This window comes from Pteropus alecto, unplaced genomic scaffold (assembly GCF_000325575.1).
Source record: "Pteropus alecto unplaced genomic scaffold, ASM32557v1 scaffold92, whole genome shotgun sequence".
Lineage (NCBI taxonomy): Eukaryota > Metazoa > Chordata > Mammalia > Chiroptera > Pteropodidae > Pteropus > Pteropus alecto.
The window spans coordinates 4820088-4836423 of record NW_006432447.1 but is presented as its reverse complement, the minus strand read 5'-3'; the positions used below and the strand labels follow the sequence as shown (position 1 = coordinate 4836423).

The window sequence follows — 16336 nt, the reverse complement described above, 5'->3', positions numbered from 1 at the left end:
GAGGTTACTTCATGCTTTCTATTTGTCATCTTAATTTAGGCATCATGAGACAAAACTTTGGATGCTTCACCCTAGTTAAGGCCCTCCTCTAGGAAACAGAGGTGGTGGGAGAGAAACCTGTGCCCTTGGAGGAGCTTCAGAAAAATGAAATCTCATGAACCTAGAAAATTCAACTTCTCTCTAGGCCAGAGGGCATGGGGATTCTTGCAATTTAGTCTACATTGCCTCCTCAGGCTACACGTGTGTTATCTAAGGCTCACTGGAGACTCTAGATAGGAGGGTAAGGATCCCCGCTATCTTATCCTCTATGATCCTGATCACTCTACAGTGTTTCCTTTACCTCATTGAGCCCGAATGAGTGTCTCCCAGTGTTCTTACCTGCTGTAGACAAGATAACTCCTTACTGATAACTTCTCATTTGTCAACTATTAAAAAGAAAATTAATTTCTTAGAAAATATTAGAATGTTGGAGCTGAAAAGAACTTAGAGATCACTGAGTCCAACCCTGCTATTTTAGAATTGAGGAACTGGTAGGTCCAGAGGCGTTAATTGTTTTGCTCAAGGTCAACAGCTGCACAACAGCGCAGCTAACAGTGGAACTTGGGCCTTCCATCCCTAGTCAGGAGCCTCTGCCCAATACCATCTGCCATGTGGGCAGGCTACCGGTCTGCATGTCCACAGCTCCTTAAAGATCATTAAAGTGGTTCATAAACCACCTTATAGCTGAAGCAGAATTCACTATAATTTTTATTATGTTGAATATTATTACATATAATACGTAATATATATGTATCTCTGCTTAGATTTGACTGTGATAATGCTCACAAACAAAAGGAGGGTGTCTGCTAGGAGAAAGGAGTCATCAGGGTGAGGTTCAGTGGAGGAACTGGGGGTAGAGGTGGCTCACCCTAGCTTCCTACCTTTGCCCCTCTGCCTTTTTACTTCGTCACTCTTCTTCACCCTCTCTAAACACAAGTGAAGAATAATGGCCAGCCTGCCACCAAATTTCCTGTTTGCAAAATAAATTCTTTCTTCTTTCTCCATCAATCCTCAAAGACTTTTTCATTTTAAAACTTGAGATGGGATTGTTCATGCTGGATATTTAATATTATATGTAATAATAATCAACGTAATAAAAATTAGAGTGAACACTGCTTTAGGTGTAAGATGGTTTATGAACCACTTTAATGATCTTTAAGGAGATGTGGACATGCAGACTGGCAGCCTGCCCAAATGGCAGGTGGTATTAGGCAGAGGCTCCTAACTAGGGAGAGTTCAGATCAAGTCCTAGGGTAAGGACTGATGGGAAAAGTGGCCCAGGACCCCCAAGAGATAGGCAGATTCTAGTGTATCAAGTGCAGATACTAGGATATTATTTAAAAAAGAAATTTCCCAGAGCACGAAAGGATCTGCACTGTGAGGAAGAGTTGCTAAATTAAGTTATTTCTGTTTTGCTTAACTTTTTTTTTTTTTTTTTTTAGTATTTTGTTCAACAAATGCTTATTGAGCAATAAATCAAATAAGATCTGGTACACATTGGAGGTAGTGGACATTGCTGTCTTTGGCCACCAACACACATTCCCCCTTTCTTGCTAATTGTATCTAATGTTTATACCCATGGTCCATGCCCATGAGCAGAACCTGATGCTACCCCTCTTCTGCTTTAAGAATGGAAGATGTGTGATATGAAATATGGTGTTTTACCTTAAGCTAATAAATACCATCTAAATCACCACAATAATTGGATCAGGGAAGGACAAGTCCAACCAGACTAAGCTCAGGACCTTGGTTCAACAAGTTGGAAAGAGAAAGTGCTCTTCTTCCTTTCATGTGAACAAGGAAGTATGTGAATCCGGGAGCCTCTGGTGACCATCTTGAAACCACAGAAAGAAGCCTGCCAAGAATGGAGCTAACAATAAAGAATTGAATTTGAGAAACAGAGTTAATTTTTGTATATGGTATATAGTCAGGGTCCAACTTCATTCTATTTCGTGTGGACATCCAGTTTTCCTAAAGTCATGTGTTAAAAAGATCATCTTATCCCCATTGCATGGTCTTGGCACTTTTCTCAAAAATCATTTGACCACATATGCATGAGTTTATTTCTGGGCTCTCTATTCTATTCTGTTGTCTTACATGTCAGCCTTTATGCTAGTACCACGGTATTTTGATTACTGTATTTGCAATAAGTTTTGAAATCAGAAAGTTTGAGACCTCCAACTTTGTTCTTTGTTTTCAAGATTGTCTGGTTATTCAGAGTCTCTTAAGTTACCTTATGAATTTTAGGATGAATTTTTCTATTTATGCAAAAACATCATTGGGATTTTGATAAGGATTGCATTGACTCCGTAGATCACCTTAGGTTGTATTGACATCTAATAATTTTAATCTTGCAATCCATGAACATGGGATGTCTTTCTATTAATTTATGTCTTTAATTTCTTTCAGCCATGTATTATAGTTTTCAGTGTACGAGTCTTTCATTTCCAAGTATCATTGATAGATATGTAGCCATTACCTTTTTCTTCTTTTTCTTAAAAAAGTACCTTTAATATTTCCCGTAATACTGGTTTGGTGCTAATAAACTCCCCCAGCCCTGTCTTGTCTGAGAAGCTCCCCATATGTCCCTTGATTCTAAATGATTGCAGCTGATTTTTGAGCACTGGTTTTGTATCCTTCAATTTTACTGAATTCATTTATTCTGTCTTTCTTACATAGAGTAGTAAGAGTTTCCTATATATAAACCTATGGCATCTATAAACAGAGATCATTTTACTTCTTTCTTTCCAATTTGGATGCCATCTATTTATTTTTCTTACCTAATTGCTCTGGCTAGTCCTTATAGCACAATATTGGATAGAAGTGGTAAAAGAGGGCATCCTTGTCTTATTCCTAAGTTAAAGCTTTTGGTCTTTCATCATCAAGTATAATGTTAATTGTGGGTTTTTCATGTATGGCCTTTACTATGTTGGGATAGTTTCCTTCTATTCCTAGTTCCCCCCTCCCTGCCCTGCTTTATTAAAGTATAATAGACAATTAGTTGCTCATATTTACATTGTACAATTCAATGAGTATTTTTTTAGTTATAGTTAGCATACGGTAATATATTAGTTTCAATTGTACAGCATAGTGATTAGAGATATATATAATTCACAAAGTGATCACCCCCTAAATCTAGTACCCCTCTTCCCTCTTACATATTTATTACAACATTATTAACTATTTTCCTTATGCTACGCTTTATATTTCCATGACCATTTTGTAACTATCTATTTGTACTTCTTAATCTTTTTGCCCTTTTTTGCTGCCCCTCCCAACCCCTCTCCCATCTAGTAAACCTCAAAATAGTCCCTGTATCTATGAATTTATTTCCATTTTTGCTGTTGTTGTTTATTTTGTTCTTTACATTCCACATGTACATGAGATCATGTGGTATTTGTCTTTCTCTATCTGACTTATTTCATTCAGCGCAATACCCTCTAGGTCCATCAAGGCAATATCTTTTTCCATCCCCTTCCTTTCAGCTTGTGTGTGTTTTTTAATCTGAAGTGAGTCTCTTATAGGCAGCATATGTAGGGGTCTTGTTTTCTTAGTCATTCAGCCACTCTATCTTTTGGTTGGAACACTTAATTCATTTCCATTTATTTGTTGATAATTGGAAATGGTTGATAGGAATGTAGTAATTACCATTCTTTATTCATGATTTTAATGCATGTTTATTCTTCTTAAAGAAGTCTCTCCAACAATTCCTGTAATACTGGCTTATTGTTGATGAATTTCTTTAACTTATTTTGGTCTGAGAGGCTCTTTATTTGTCCTTCGACTCTAAATGATAGATTTGCTAGATAAAGTATTCTTGGTTGTAGATCATGGCTTTTCATCATGTTGAATATTTTGTGCCAAACTCTTCTGTCTTGCATAGTTTCTTTTGAGAAATCAGCTGCCATTTTTATGGGTGCTCCCTTGGAGGTAACTAACTGCTTTTCTTTTGCTGCTTTTAAGATTCTCTCTTTGTATTTAACCTTTGACATCTTGATTATGATCTGTCTTGGTGTGGGTCTCTTTGGGTTCCTCTTTTTGGGGACTCTCTGAGCTTCTTGGGGTTGTATGTCAACTTCTTTCACCAAGTTAGGGATGTTTTCCATCATTATTTCTTCAAATAGCTCTTCAACTTCTTGTATTCCTTCAAGTACTCCTATTACCTGGATGTTTTTACATTTAATTATGTCCCATAGGCTCCTTAAATTATTATTATAGTCCTGGTTACTTTTTTCTTGCCATTCTGATTGAGTGTTCTTGAATTCCCCTTCCTCTATATTGGTGGTTCTACCCTTGTCCTTATCCACTCTGTTGATTCACTCTAATATACTCTTCATCTCAGACAATATGTTCTTCATTTCCAACTGGTTTTCTTTTATAATTTCCATTTCTCTTTTTATGTATTTTATCTCTTTGTTAAAGTTCTCACTGAGTTCATCTACACTTCCTCTAAGTTCATTGAGCATCTTTACAACCAGCATTTTGCAATCTACATCTGTTAGATTGCTTAACTCCATTATTCCTGGATCTCCGTTCTGTTCTCTCATATGGTTTCTGCTTTTTGTCTTCCCATTTTAGCTGTCTTTCTGTGTCTGTTTCTGTACTAAACAAAGCTCCTAAGTCTCTGATATTATTAGTGTGGCTTTGTTTAGTAGGCGTCCAGTGGCAGAGTCCTGAATGGGGTTCACCTGCAGGCCAAGTTTAGCCCCAGTTTGTGCCCCTCCAGTCCTCTTGTTAAGATTCAGCAAGCAATCCACAGATGCTGTGCTTACAGTTGCCTCAAGAAGCCATGCCAGAAACCGAGATCAGCTGCCACCAGTGTGAGTCTTGGCACTGCTCAGCAAGAAGCACCAGACTCCCTGAGGGCACGATTGTATGTGGCTTCGGTGGGGCTGTGAGTTGGGGGAGGCAGAGTTTTAGGGAATCCTCTGGGCAGAGTGACATTTGTGTCCAGTTCCATGATGTCTTAGCTATGGAGGCACTGCATCTGCACACTGGGAGTGGGGAGGGCTTAAAAGACGAACAATAGATACTGCCAACACTTTTACCTGGGAGAGAACCTTACCTCTGGCCCTCCCTCTGACAACTCAGTGTCTCCCTGTAAGACCTTGGTGTCTCCAATGCAGCCTATTGGGCACTGGTGCTCAGAGTGAGCAGGGTCTTCACCGTGAAGGTCTCCTTTAAGAGCTCGCTGCTGCTGCTGTAGCCACTGCCCCACTCAGCCTATTGGTCTTTGCCCCCCTCTACCTTCTACCATTGCAGATTGATTAAGTATTTCTCTCCCTAGTTGTAGTGCTTCTGTTCATCTAGATTCCAGGGGACTTTGGTTGCTGTTTGCTCCGCATTTCCATCCCAACTTTGATGTGGTTGCAAGAGGGAGGAACAAAGCCTCTATCATCTATGCTATTTTTTTTGGGGGGGGGGGCAGGCTAGGCCCTTCTATTCCTTGTTTGTTCTATTCCTTGTTTGTTTTTCTTTTTAATCATAAATGTATTTACATTTTTAACAATCAAAAATTTTCTCACAAAAATTAAGACTCCTATTCCCTATTTAAAAAACAGAAGATCTTTCAATACCAGATTCACATTTCCTTATGTTCTCTGAAGCTGTTAGCAGATACTCTCTTTATATAGCATGCTCTTCAGACATGATCTCCATGTAGACTTTTTCACTCATTTTACTTATCCAGAGGTATTTACTTTTTGACCTCTGTAACCATAATAGCAAAAATTAATTTAGTGTTTACTTGGTGCCTGACACTGTCTTAAGCTCTTTACATATATTAGCTAATTTAGCCCTAATAACAGTCCTGAGTAGTAGGTTACGATTATCTGCTTTCCTGATAAGGAAGCGAATAAGTGGTGAAGCGAGTAAATGTGGTAATATACTTGTAAATTGTAATGAAGAAAAAAATTGATTAAGGGAAAACAGATATTTGCACTTATTATTGGTGCCCTTCATTTCATACACAATGTGAAGATGAAGGCAAGTGCTTGAACTTTGAAATAGCAAGTTGCCTCACTTATTTCAAGATTTGTGGTTGTGTGCCAGGTATTTGAGTTTGAAAGTAGTATGAATGCTTCTGAAATGGGGTGTTACTGTGTGCCTTCCCATGTAGGTATACAAACCAACTCTTAGTTGTTTAGCTCAGAGTGCTATGAGTACTGAGCTTTGTGTCTGATTATGAGACTGAGGTTGTGGTGGTGCTGATGGGGGAAACAAGTATTTTCACAATTGTAATCAGAAACTCTAGTAATGTCTTTGGTCTTTCAGGGATCTAAATTGTTTGCTGGGATCACAAAAGAGTCTTTACTTAAATAAAGGCTGTGTATATGTGGAAGCTCAAAACAAAATACATTTTAAAAATCTTTTCTGGTGCTCTTTCAATGGGAATAACAAGATATTTCACTTTATTTTTTAGGTTGAAATGTTTCCACTGCCTTGCTGCTCTTGTCAACGTGATGTCATCTTCAAAAAAACACACTAGTTTAGTATTAAAAATACTGAAAAGCAATATAAATCTTAACTGAAGTTTCTTTGAGAGGTACCTATAGTCCTTTTTTCACCTGCCCATTATTATAGATTTTTTTTTAAATAAGAGAACCCTGATTTTCCTTTGGAGAATGACCTCTCCGCAATTCTCTGTCCCAGACTAAGGTATATGGTTTGATATAAGATCCAGAATTTGCTAATGAGACATACTCCCAAGATTTTATTGGAACTACTTGGAAATAAGTGTTCTGTTTCTACTGGAATGGTTAGGTATAAAGATGATATAAGTTGAACACTGGGGAAAGATGGAGAGATGGGAAGAAATCACTACATGAGAATAAACTTTTTGAAGTCAACAGAGAGTGACGTCAGAAGCATGGTGGAGTGAGAGATGTCCCCAGGACTCTCCCCTTGAAACGACAATAAGCTGAACATCTAAAACTTAACTAAAAATACCCAACCTGCACACAAGCATGTCTGAGCAAGGGATCTGTGAATAAGAGCTACCACAAGAATTGAAAAAACAACAACAACAACAACTAAATCAGCAGAATGAGATTTTTAGCAAGGAGATTGAAACCCTCAGAAAGAACCAAATAGAACTTCTGGAGATGAAGAATACACTGAAAGAGATGAAAACAGAAATAGCAAGCTTGGGAAATAGAGTCAACCAAATGGAGAGAAGGATCAGTGATGTCAAAGACAGAAATCTAGAAATAAATCAGAAAGAAGAAGAGAGAAATTGAAGAATGAAAAATAATGAAAGAGAAATACAAAAACTAGCTGATACCATCAGGAGAGGAATCATAAGAATAATGAGCATTACCAAAGGTGAGGAAAAGGAGCAGGGACTAGAAAGCATTTTCAGACAAATAGAGGACGAGAATTTCCCAAATGGAATTCAAGAAGTCAACGAAACACCCAATTATCTCAACCCAAAAAGGCCTTCACCAAGACACATTGTATTAAAATTATCAATGACAAAGAAAGAATTATCAGGGCAGCCAGAGAAAAGAAGACGGTAGCCTATAAAGGAAAACTCATTACATTATTGTAGGACTTCTCAGCACAAACCTTACCCTGATACCAAAACCTGGTAAAGATAACAGAAAACAAGAAAACTATAGACCAATATCTCTCATGAACACAGATGCAAAAATCCTAAATAAGATACTAACGAACTGAATACAGCAACATATTAAAAAGATTATACATCATGATCAAGTGGGCTTCATCCCAGGGGCACAGGGATGGTTTGACATATGCCGATCGATTAATGTGATACACTATATAAACAAATTAAAAAATAAGAATCAGATGATCATATCAATAGGTGCAGAAAAAGCCTCTGACAAGATACAGCATCCATTTATGATCAAAACACTTAACAAAATTGGTAGGAAAGTACCTTAACATAATAAAGGCCATATATGACAAACCCTCAGCCAACATTATACTTAATGGTGTGAAACTAAAAATCTTTCCTCTAAGATGAGGAACTAGACAAGTCTGTCCACTATCACAACTTCAATATAATATTAGAGGTCCTAGCGAGTACTATCAGGCAAGAGAAAGATATGAAAGGCACCCAAATAGGAAATGAAGAAGTCAAACTCACTATTTACAAATAACACGATTCTCTATATAGAAAACCCTAAAGACTCCACAAGAAAACTACTAGAAACAATAGGCAAATACAGTAAAGTTTCTGGATACAAAATTAATGTTCAACTATCCATAGCATTCCTAAACTGTAATAATGAAGTGTCAGAAAAAGAAGTGGAAAAAATAGTTCCTTTTGCAACTGCAACAAAAAGTATAAAAATACCTAGGAATAAATTTAACGAAACATGTGGAGGACTTATATAACAAAAACTATAAGATCCTATTAAAAGAAATTGAAGAAGATACAAAGAAAGATATTCCGTGTTCTTGGTTTGGAAGAACCAACAATTAAAATGACCTTATTATCTAAAGCATTATACAGATTTAATGTAATCCCCATCAAAATCCCATCAGCATTTTTTAAGGAAAGAGAACAAAAAAATCATCAGATTTGTATGGAAGCACAAAAGACCCCAAACTGCCAAAGCAATCCTGAGAAAAAAGAACGAGGCTGGAGGCATCACTCTGCCTGACTTCAAATTATACTACAAAGTGACAATAATCAAAACGGCATCGTATTAGCAGAAAAACAAACACACGCGTACCAGTGGAACAGAATCAAGAGTCCAGAAGTAAACTCATGTTTATATGGGCAAATAATTTTCAACAAAAGAGCTGAAAACATACAGTGGAGAAAGGAAAGCCTCTTCAATAAATGGTGCTGGGAAAACTGGAAAGCCGCCGCCTGCAAAAGAATGAAACAGGACTGTTGTCTATCAACGCAAACCAAAATTAACTCAAAATGGATTAAGGGCTTGACTATAAGACCTGAAACAATAAATTGCATAGAAGAAAATATAGGATAAGCTCAGGGACCTTGGACTTAAAGAAGATTTTATGAATTTGACCTCAAAGGCAAGAGAAAGTAAGAGCAAAAATAAATAAATGGGACTACGTCAAACTGAAAAGCTTTTGCACAGCAAAAGAAACCGTTAACAAGGTAAAGAGACAATCATCCGAATGGGAAAATATATTTGCAAGCAACACCTCTGATAAGGGCCTAATATCCAACATATACAAAGAACTCATACAACTCAATAACAACAAAAAAAAACCCCAAACAATCCCATTAAAAAATGGGCAGAGGACCTGAACAGACACTTTTCCCAAGAAGATATACAAATGGCCAACAAACATATGAAAAGATGCTCAACATCACTAGATATTAGGGAAATATATATGAAAAATCACCTGTTAGAATAGCTCTAATCAACAGGACAAGTAATAACAAGTGTTGAAGAGAATGCAGAGAAAAAGAAACTTCATACACTGCTGGTGAGACTGCAAATTGTTACAGCCACTATAGAAAACAGTATGAAGTTTCTTCAAAAAACTAAGAATTAATCTACATATGATACAGCAGTCCCTTTACTGCGTATTTACCCCAAAGACTTGAAAACATATATCTGAAAAGATATTTGCACAGCTATGTTCATAGCAGCATTATTCACGGTAGCCAAAACATAGAAGTAACTGAATAGATGATTGGCTAAAGAAGCTGTGGTACATATATGCAACGGAATACTACTCAGCCATAAGAAGAGATGAAATACTGCCATTTGCAACAACATGGATGGACCTTGAGATAATCACGCTAAGCAAAATAAGCCAGACAGAAAAAGTTGAAAACCACATGATATCACTTATATGTGGGATATAAACCTAAAAGCAACAAACAAACAGGACAAACCATACAGAGACTCATGGACATGGACAATAGACTAATGGTTACCGGAAGGTGTGGGGGGAGGGGAGGGAGATGGATAAAAGGGGTCTGTGGTGACAGAAAGAATTCTAACTACGGGCACAATGCAATAATATATGCCTTACTGTTGAATTGTACAACTGAAACTTACTGGATTTTGTTAACCAATGTCACCAAAAAAAAAAAAAAAAAAAACCTCTCTGGAAAAAAAAAAAAATGAAGTCATCAGAGAGAAAAGGAGAGACAATGCCCTGATGACATTGTTTTCACTCTGGATCCAGCCTTCCCCAAAGATATCTATCCATGGACTTTTCAGTTAAATCAGCTTGAGTTTGAGTTTTTGACACTTGCAAGAAAAAGCCCTCAGTTATAGCACAGAAGAATTCCACTTATTATACGTAACAAACATCTAAAAATCCTCTCCCCTGTTTCTCAGTATCTCTGTCATTCCGAATAGCAGTTGTGCTAAATTCCTAGTCTCATTCTCTCAAATCTCCCAGAAACCTTCTCTCCTAAACTCAGATCACTCTACATATTCATTTTCCTTACTCCCATCCTCAAAGCATTTCTGGCTCTCTTCCTCTCCTACTTCCTCCAAGAGAAACAAAATCTAGCTGAGCTTCGTAGTTCAGTCTAGCCTTCTGAGGCCCCTTTTCTGTATACTCCTTATGTAGATCAGTACAATTAAGGTCCAGGATGCTTTCTGAACAGCAAAGGATCCTTCCTCTTCGAAAGGGTGATAGGCTGAAAATACATGTAAATGTTCTGTTCTGGTCTCATTTGTATTCCATACAAATAGTGTGTTTGCTTGGATATTAATTCTGTTTGCAAAAAGCTACTCCTGGGGTTCCCTTTGGGTATGTTTTGCCAAGATAGTGCCTTAGGGTTTTGTTTTATTTTGTATGCTTTTTGAATGTGTGTGTGTTGCGGAGGGAGGGCGGGGGGGGGGGGGATTAAACTTGTTTGGTTGTTTTTATAAGTCAGATACAGACCAAGCTGATATGGAGTGGTAGAGGCAATTTAACGACTGTCACTCATTCTATTGCCTTTTATTTCTCTCCTCTCTGGGAACATTCTTTGGGTTTTCTACAGAAATAGCTGGAGACTCTCATGGAGAGTCTCACTCAGCAGCTTTTTCATAAACACATATTTTAGATACTGTGCCCAGGACTCTTTTAAGTGTCATAAGAATATTAACTCATTCAAAAGCAGCCTAGCTGCCGTTGGAAGAGTACCAGTACTAGGTCCATAAAGATCTAGATTGTCTTTTCACATCAAGAGGCATCCAAACGTTCTATTATGCTGGACACTCAGTTGATCCTCAGCCCCTTTGTGAATACATTGGTTCTGAGTGGTCTGAATCCCATTCTTGGGTCTACTCAATCTGTCTGTGGTGCCTTCAGGCTGGGGGACCCGTGGGGACACCACCTAGCATGATGGCTGCTTAGAGTCCAGGGAACTGTGTCAAGATGACTCTGGGAGACATGTCACCTTTTAAAAGCCCCATCTTTCTTTTACACATTTTTCTCCTTCTGCGTCTTCCCAATCACAATAAAGTAAAATATATTATAGTGTCCTGGAATGGTAGGAAAAAGATGGGACAACATATCCAAGAATATTTGAGAAGAGTTTAATGAAGGTACTATTTTAAAAGGCGCGGATAGGGTTAAAGGCCACTTCTGGGAGCCATTACCAGTCCCAGGCCTGAAGGGGCAAGGGCAGAGAGTGGTAAACAGAACCAAGAGAGAACTGTAGGAGAGGGCCACAGGGTTGGAGCAATGGCATTCAGGTGAAGAATACAGCCACTGCTAAAAGAGTGGCCCTCTGGGCGTATAGAGGGTGGTCCTGAATAATACCCTCCTCTGTAATCTCCTGCAGGTGTCTCCCATTGGCCAAACCAAATAAAAGTCTGCAGACGTTTAATGTAGCCCACAAAAGTCAGCCCTGAGTCACAGAGCAGGGTGGAGAGTGGATTTGGAGGGACAGAGGTAAAACCAGCCGTCACATCCTATCTTTTCCCACAGCTATCACCTTGGTTCAGGCCTCACCCTTTTTTGCCTGGTCTAGGGTTGTACTCTTGATCCATCTAATCCATTGGTTTGATGACCAGGTCTGTTCCCAAGAGACTACATTTATTCAGCACGGAATTGGGGTATATCAACCTGCGTCCAGGAACCAGCTCTGCAGTGTCACTCTCTCCAAGGGTACAGGCCGAGGCGGCCCCAGCAGGCAGTTTCCCAGCGCCTTTGGACCCTCCCACCGCGCGGGTACGGGAAGTCCCTCAGTCCAGGCACAAATCCAGGGCGCCCCCCGCGGTCTTCAACGCCTGCACGGCCGGGCGGGTACGGAGGTGGGCAGTGGAGAGCGCAGGCGCAGTGCCCGCACCCACGGCCCCTCTCCCCGCCGCGCCTGGCATCCTCAGTAGCCACCGCCGCGGTTTTCCTGGCGAAGAGCGCGGAGCCCTCAGCGGGCTCCGAGGCTGTATTTAGGAGCGCAGCAGCTAGCAGCCCCGGCGTGCCTTCCTTGCCGGGACGCGCAGGTAACCCGGCCCCGAGAGCCGATCGGCAGCCGCGGACTGGGACCTTGACCCTGCCTGCCCAGCCGCCCCACCTGGAAGGGGTGGGAGAGTCCTGCGAATCCCACACGCCCGCTTTTAGCCGTTGCATCTAAAGGTCAGAGTATCTCTTTCTGGGTTGGGCCAGCCAGGGGCAAAGCGCCCCGCCCTCTCCACAAACCTTTGTGGGGGACTGTGCTCGATGCCTGAAAGGCCGTGGGGACCCCACTTCCCTGCACTGGTCTTTTGGGGAACCAGGACTTGGGGTCAGTACGGTCAGCATCAGCTACGGCCTCTACGCCCCCACTTCCTGCCGCCGTCGCAGGTATGGGTCCTTCCCCAGCCTCTATGATAAAGGCCAAGGGCTATTGCTTTCCTCTCTCCTAGAAGCCCACCCAACAAGGGTGAGTCCCTATGGCGTCATGGGATCAATTTCAAATACAAACTTTTAAGAACGCTGAATGGTTTTAGAAATATGGCCAAGAATTAGTATTTTCTTTTACTCTCGTCTAATGTCTATGTTTCTCGAACGCATCTAAATGGGTTGAGATTTTCGTGGAGAATAAACGGTTCGTAGAAATCTTTCCCCAATAAAAGAGGAGGGCAAGGAGTAGTGGGTCAGGCTACGGCCGAGTATGGAAGCTGGAGGCGCAGGGCAAGTCTACTCAACCTTCCCCAGCCCACCGTAGAAAAACGGAATCCTCCCTGACCAGCCTCTGGGCGCTGTAGCATTTCTACGCCACGTGCGCCGGTTTGGCCTCTTTTGAGAGGAAGAGTAGATAAAAGGGTGGCGCGGGCCAGCAGGAAGACTTGTGTTGGGGCGAGTGGGGGCGCTGCACGGATCTGCATTTCCGTCCAATCTTTGGCGGGGCTTGGCTAGGAGCGGGAGGGAAAGCACGCTGCTGAGTGACGACTAAGGTCCCCGAGATAGTGACGCACTGGGTGGAGAGGGCTGTGGGCGGCTAGGGAGAGGGCGGTCTCCACTGGCTATTCCGCCGGAAAGGACTTTGATTGGGGCTGCCCGTGTCCGTGGTGCTGAAGTGCCTCAAGAGCCTCCGTCGGCTTACTTTGGGCCGCTGCCTGCCTCACGGTTCTACTCTGCACCTTTGCCAGAAATAGCCCATCTCCTAGGCCGGTGGCCAGAGTGGAGCCAGTCCAACACTGAAACCCTTTGCAGATGGGTTGATGTCGGTTTCCTGAAGATAACATAAAGGCAAATGTGGCTCGCTGATGCTGACCCTACATAACAGGTTTGATTTTCTACATGCAAGTACACACAGTGAGCATGAACATGAATCTCACGTATGTATATGTAGGATACACATATGTGAATACACAGGCAAACATAATGCACATGTAAATACACTCCTGTTTTTAACGCCATCACACACTACAAGTCACACATTTTTCCAGAACTTTTGAGTAATCCATCGTTATTTTTTTTGATACCTCTAGTGTTTCTGATCTCTGCAGAACCATTAATTTTCATAATCATCTGTTCCCAAATCACAGAACCTGTGGATTAAAGTGCTTGGTATTTTGCCGAGCAATTAAGTATTTATACATACAGTATTTTAATAGCAGAACAAAGACAGTCTAGAAAGATAGAAAATTCATATTTATACAAAATAAAAGATGTTCCTAAAGGAAGTTAAAAAGAATTAATGAAAAATTTATAGATAATAACCTTATGGAAAGTTATAATCTGAAGAAAGTATGACTGAGATGTATCATAATGCTGGCAATTTCAAATATACTGGTGTTATATGGTTTGCGAACTTAAAGTTTACGTATATATCTTTCAAAACATTGATATCTGTTTTTTCTCACAAAATATATGTTCATTGTAAGAAATTTAGGTAATAGAGAAATGCATAAACTAGAGAAAAACCATTGTAAATAGATTTTCTTTTAGATAAACACACATGCATTTTAAATGGATTGATCTTCTGTTGGTTGAATTTTCACTATAGAATTTATCATTAATGTCTTTCAAACCAATACACATAAAACTAGGTCATCATTATTAAAGGTTGAATAATATTGTACTATGTGGATAGAACGTAATTTATTTAAACAATCTCATAATAATGAACATTTATGTATTTACAATTCTTTGCTATTATAGACAAGTCTGCAAACAATATTTTTGAACAAACATCTGTTTACTTGTTTGACTATATTCTTAAAACAAATTCCTAGAAATGAAATTGATGATTCAGCAGGTAGATACATTCTATTTTTTGATACATTTTTTTTCATTTATTCGTTCAATTATTTTCTGTCTCCTCTCTTGTCTGTTTTATTCTTTACTATGTTCTCAGCATTTAAACAGTGCCAGTGTATTCAAGAAATATTTATTGGGAGAACACTATTTCCAGATTGTGCTACAGAAAAGGTGTACCGATATATACCACTATAAACACTGAATTAGAATGTCAGTATCCCCACACTATCACCAAAATTAGGTTATCAGATTTTATCAACCTTTTAAAAATATTTTCCAATTGAATAGGCAGAAAAGAACATCTTTTCATATATTTATTGGTTATACTTATTTTTTATACTATTTTGTGAACTCATATCCTTATTCAATTGATGTGCTTACATTTTTTCTTATTTATAAGAGCTCTTTGTTTCCTAAGGAATCGGTTACATATGTTGTAATTTTTTTCTTAATTTTTTTTATTTTAAAATTTATGATATTTTATACTGTATAGAAAATTTCAATTTCTATGTAGTCAAATATGTATTTTCTTTACCATTTCTGTCATTTACATTAGTCTTTCACTTCTCTATAATAAAAGAAACTACCATATTTTTTATTTTATAAAAAAGATTACATTTTAAACTCTAGGTTTATACCCCCACTTCCTTTTTTAGTTAAATTCTTTTCATTTAGTAAAATTCTATTGAAGATGGCTTTAAAGAAGTAATTATTTATGTTTAACCCACACACATATACATAGGCTTGTCCTCCACGAGGAATAACATGTAACCCTTCAATGTGCTGTATTTAATTTCTAAATATTTAATGAAAGTGTTTTTACTTAAAATGCTGTTTAGTCTGTAGTATTTTTTAACTGTTAGTATGCAGTCTTTTTCAAAAGGAGCTATTCTTTAGAGTATTTTTTTGTAGATGAAAGAAAATATAACACAGTCTACCTTTAGCCAAATTAAGGAATTCATATCACTGAGGTTCATAAGAATGTACACAAATAAGGTTGGTCAAATACCTTTAAAAACAAACACTTTTTTTTTTTTTGACATCCATTATGGATCAAAATAACTCTTTCCAAAAACTAAAAGAATGATTATTCAGGCATTGATGAGCTATTCTGTAGTACTTTCTTTCAGAGGTTTAAAAACATTTTAGAACAGACAAATGGGAATAATTTTATTGTTTTAATAGAAGAAAATTTAAAATATAGCTGATTATAAAAAATGAAAACAACACCAGAATAGAAGATAAAACCCTCTAATAAGTCATTCTCCATAGGTAACCACGAATATTAATTTGGAATAAATACTTTTAGATCATTAAATTAATAAATAAATATACATTTCATTGAATGTAAGATGTTATTAATTGTAAGATGCATTTTGACTTGAGAAATTTGAAAAAAATGTGCATCTTAAATTTGGTGTATCATAAATAGAATCATATTATATCTATTTTTCTATTTTTCCACATAAGATATGGATATCTTCCCACTTGATAATATAAATATTGAATTAATCAATATTTAATTTAAGTACATTTAGATTATTTACAATTTTGGATAATAAAAACAATGCTTAGTGAATATTCTTTTAATATACCACTGTGTTATGGTGTTATTTCCTTAGAATAAATTCCTAATTGAAATTAGGAAATGGGT

At 38.4% G+C, this 16336-nt stretch overlaps 1 protein-coding gene across 2 annotated transcripts in view; it reads left to right on the top strand.

The window, feature by feature from the left end:
• The first annotated feature begins 12260 nt into the window (after positions 1-12260).
• SLC35G2 (solute carrier family 35 member G2) overlaps positions 12261-16336 on the top strand; it is a 29974-nt gene continuing 25898 nt past the window's right edge. Inside the window, exon 1 of one of the 2 annotated variants that reach the window (XM_015585776.2) lies at positions 12261-12440. The gene's annotated coding sequence lies outside the window, so the exon portion shown is untranslated. Of the gene's footprint in view, positions 12574-16336 lie in introns of both variants that reach the window. The other variant, XM_015585775.2, reaches the window with a different exon arrangement.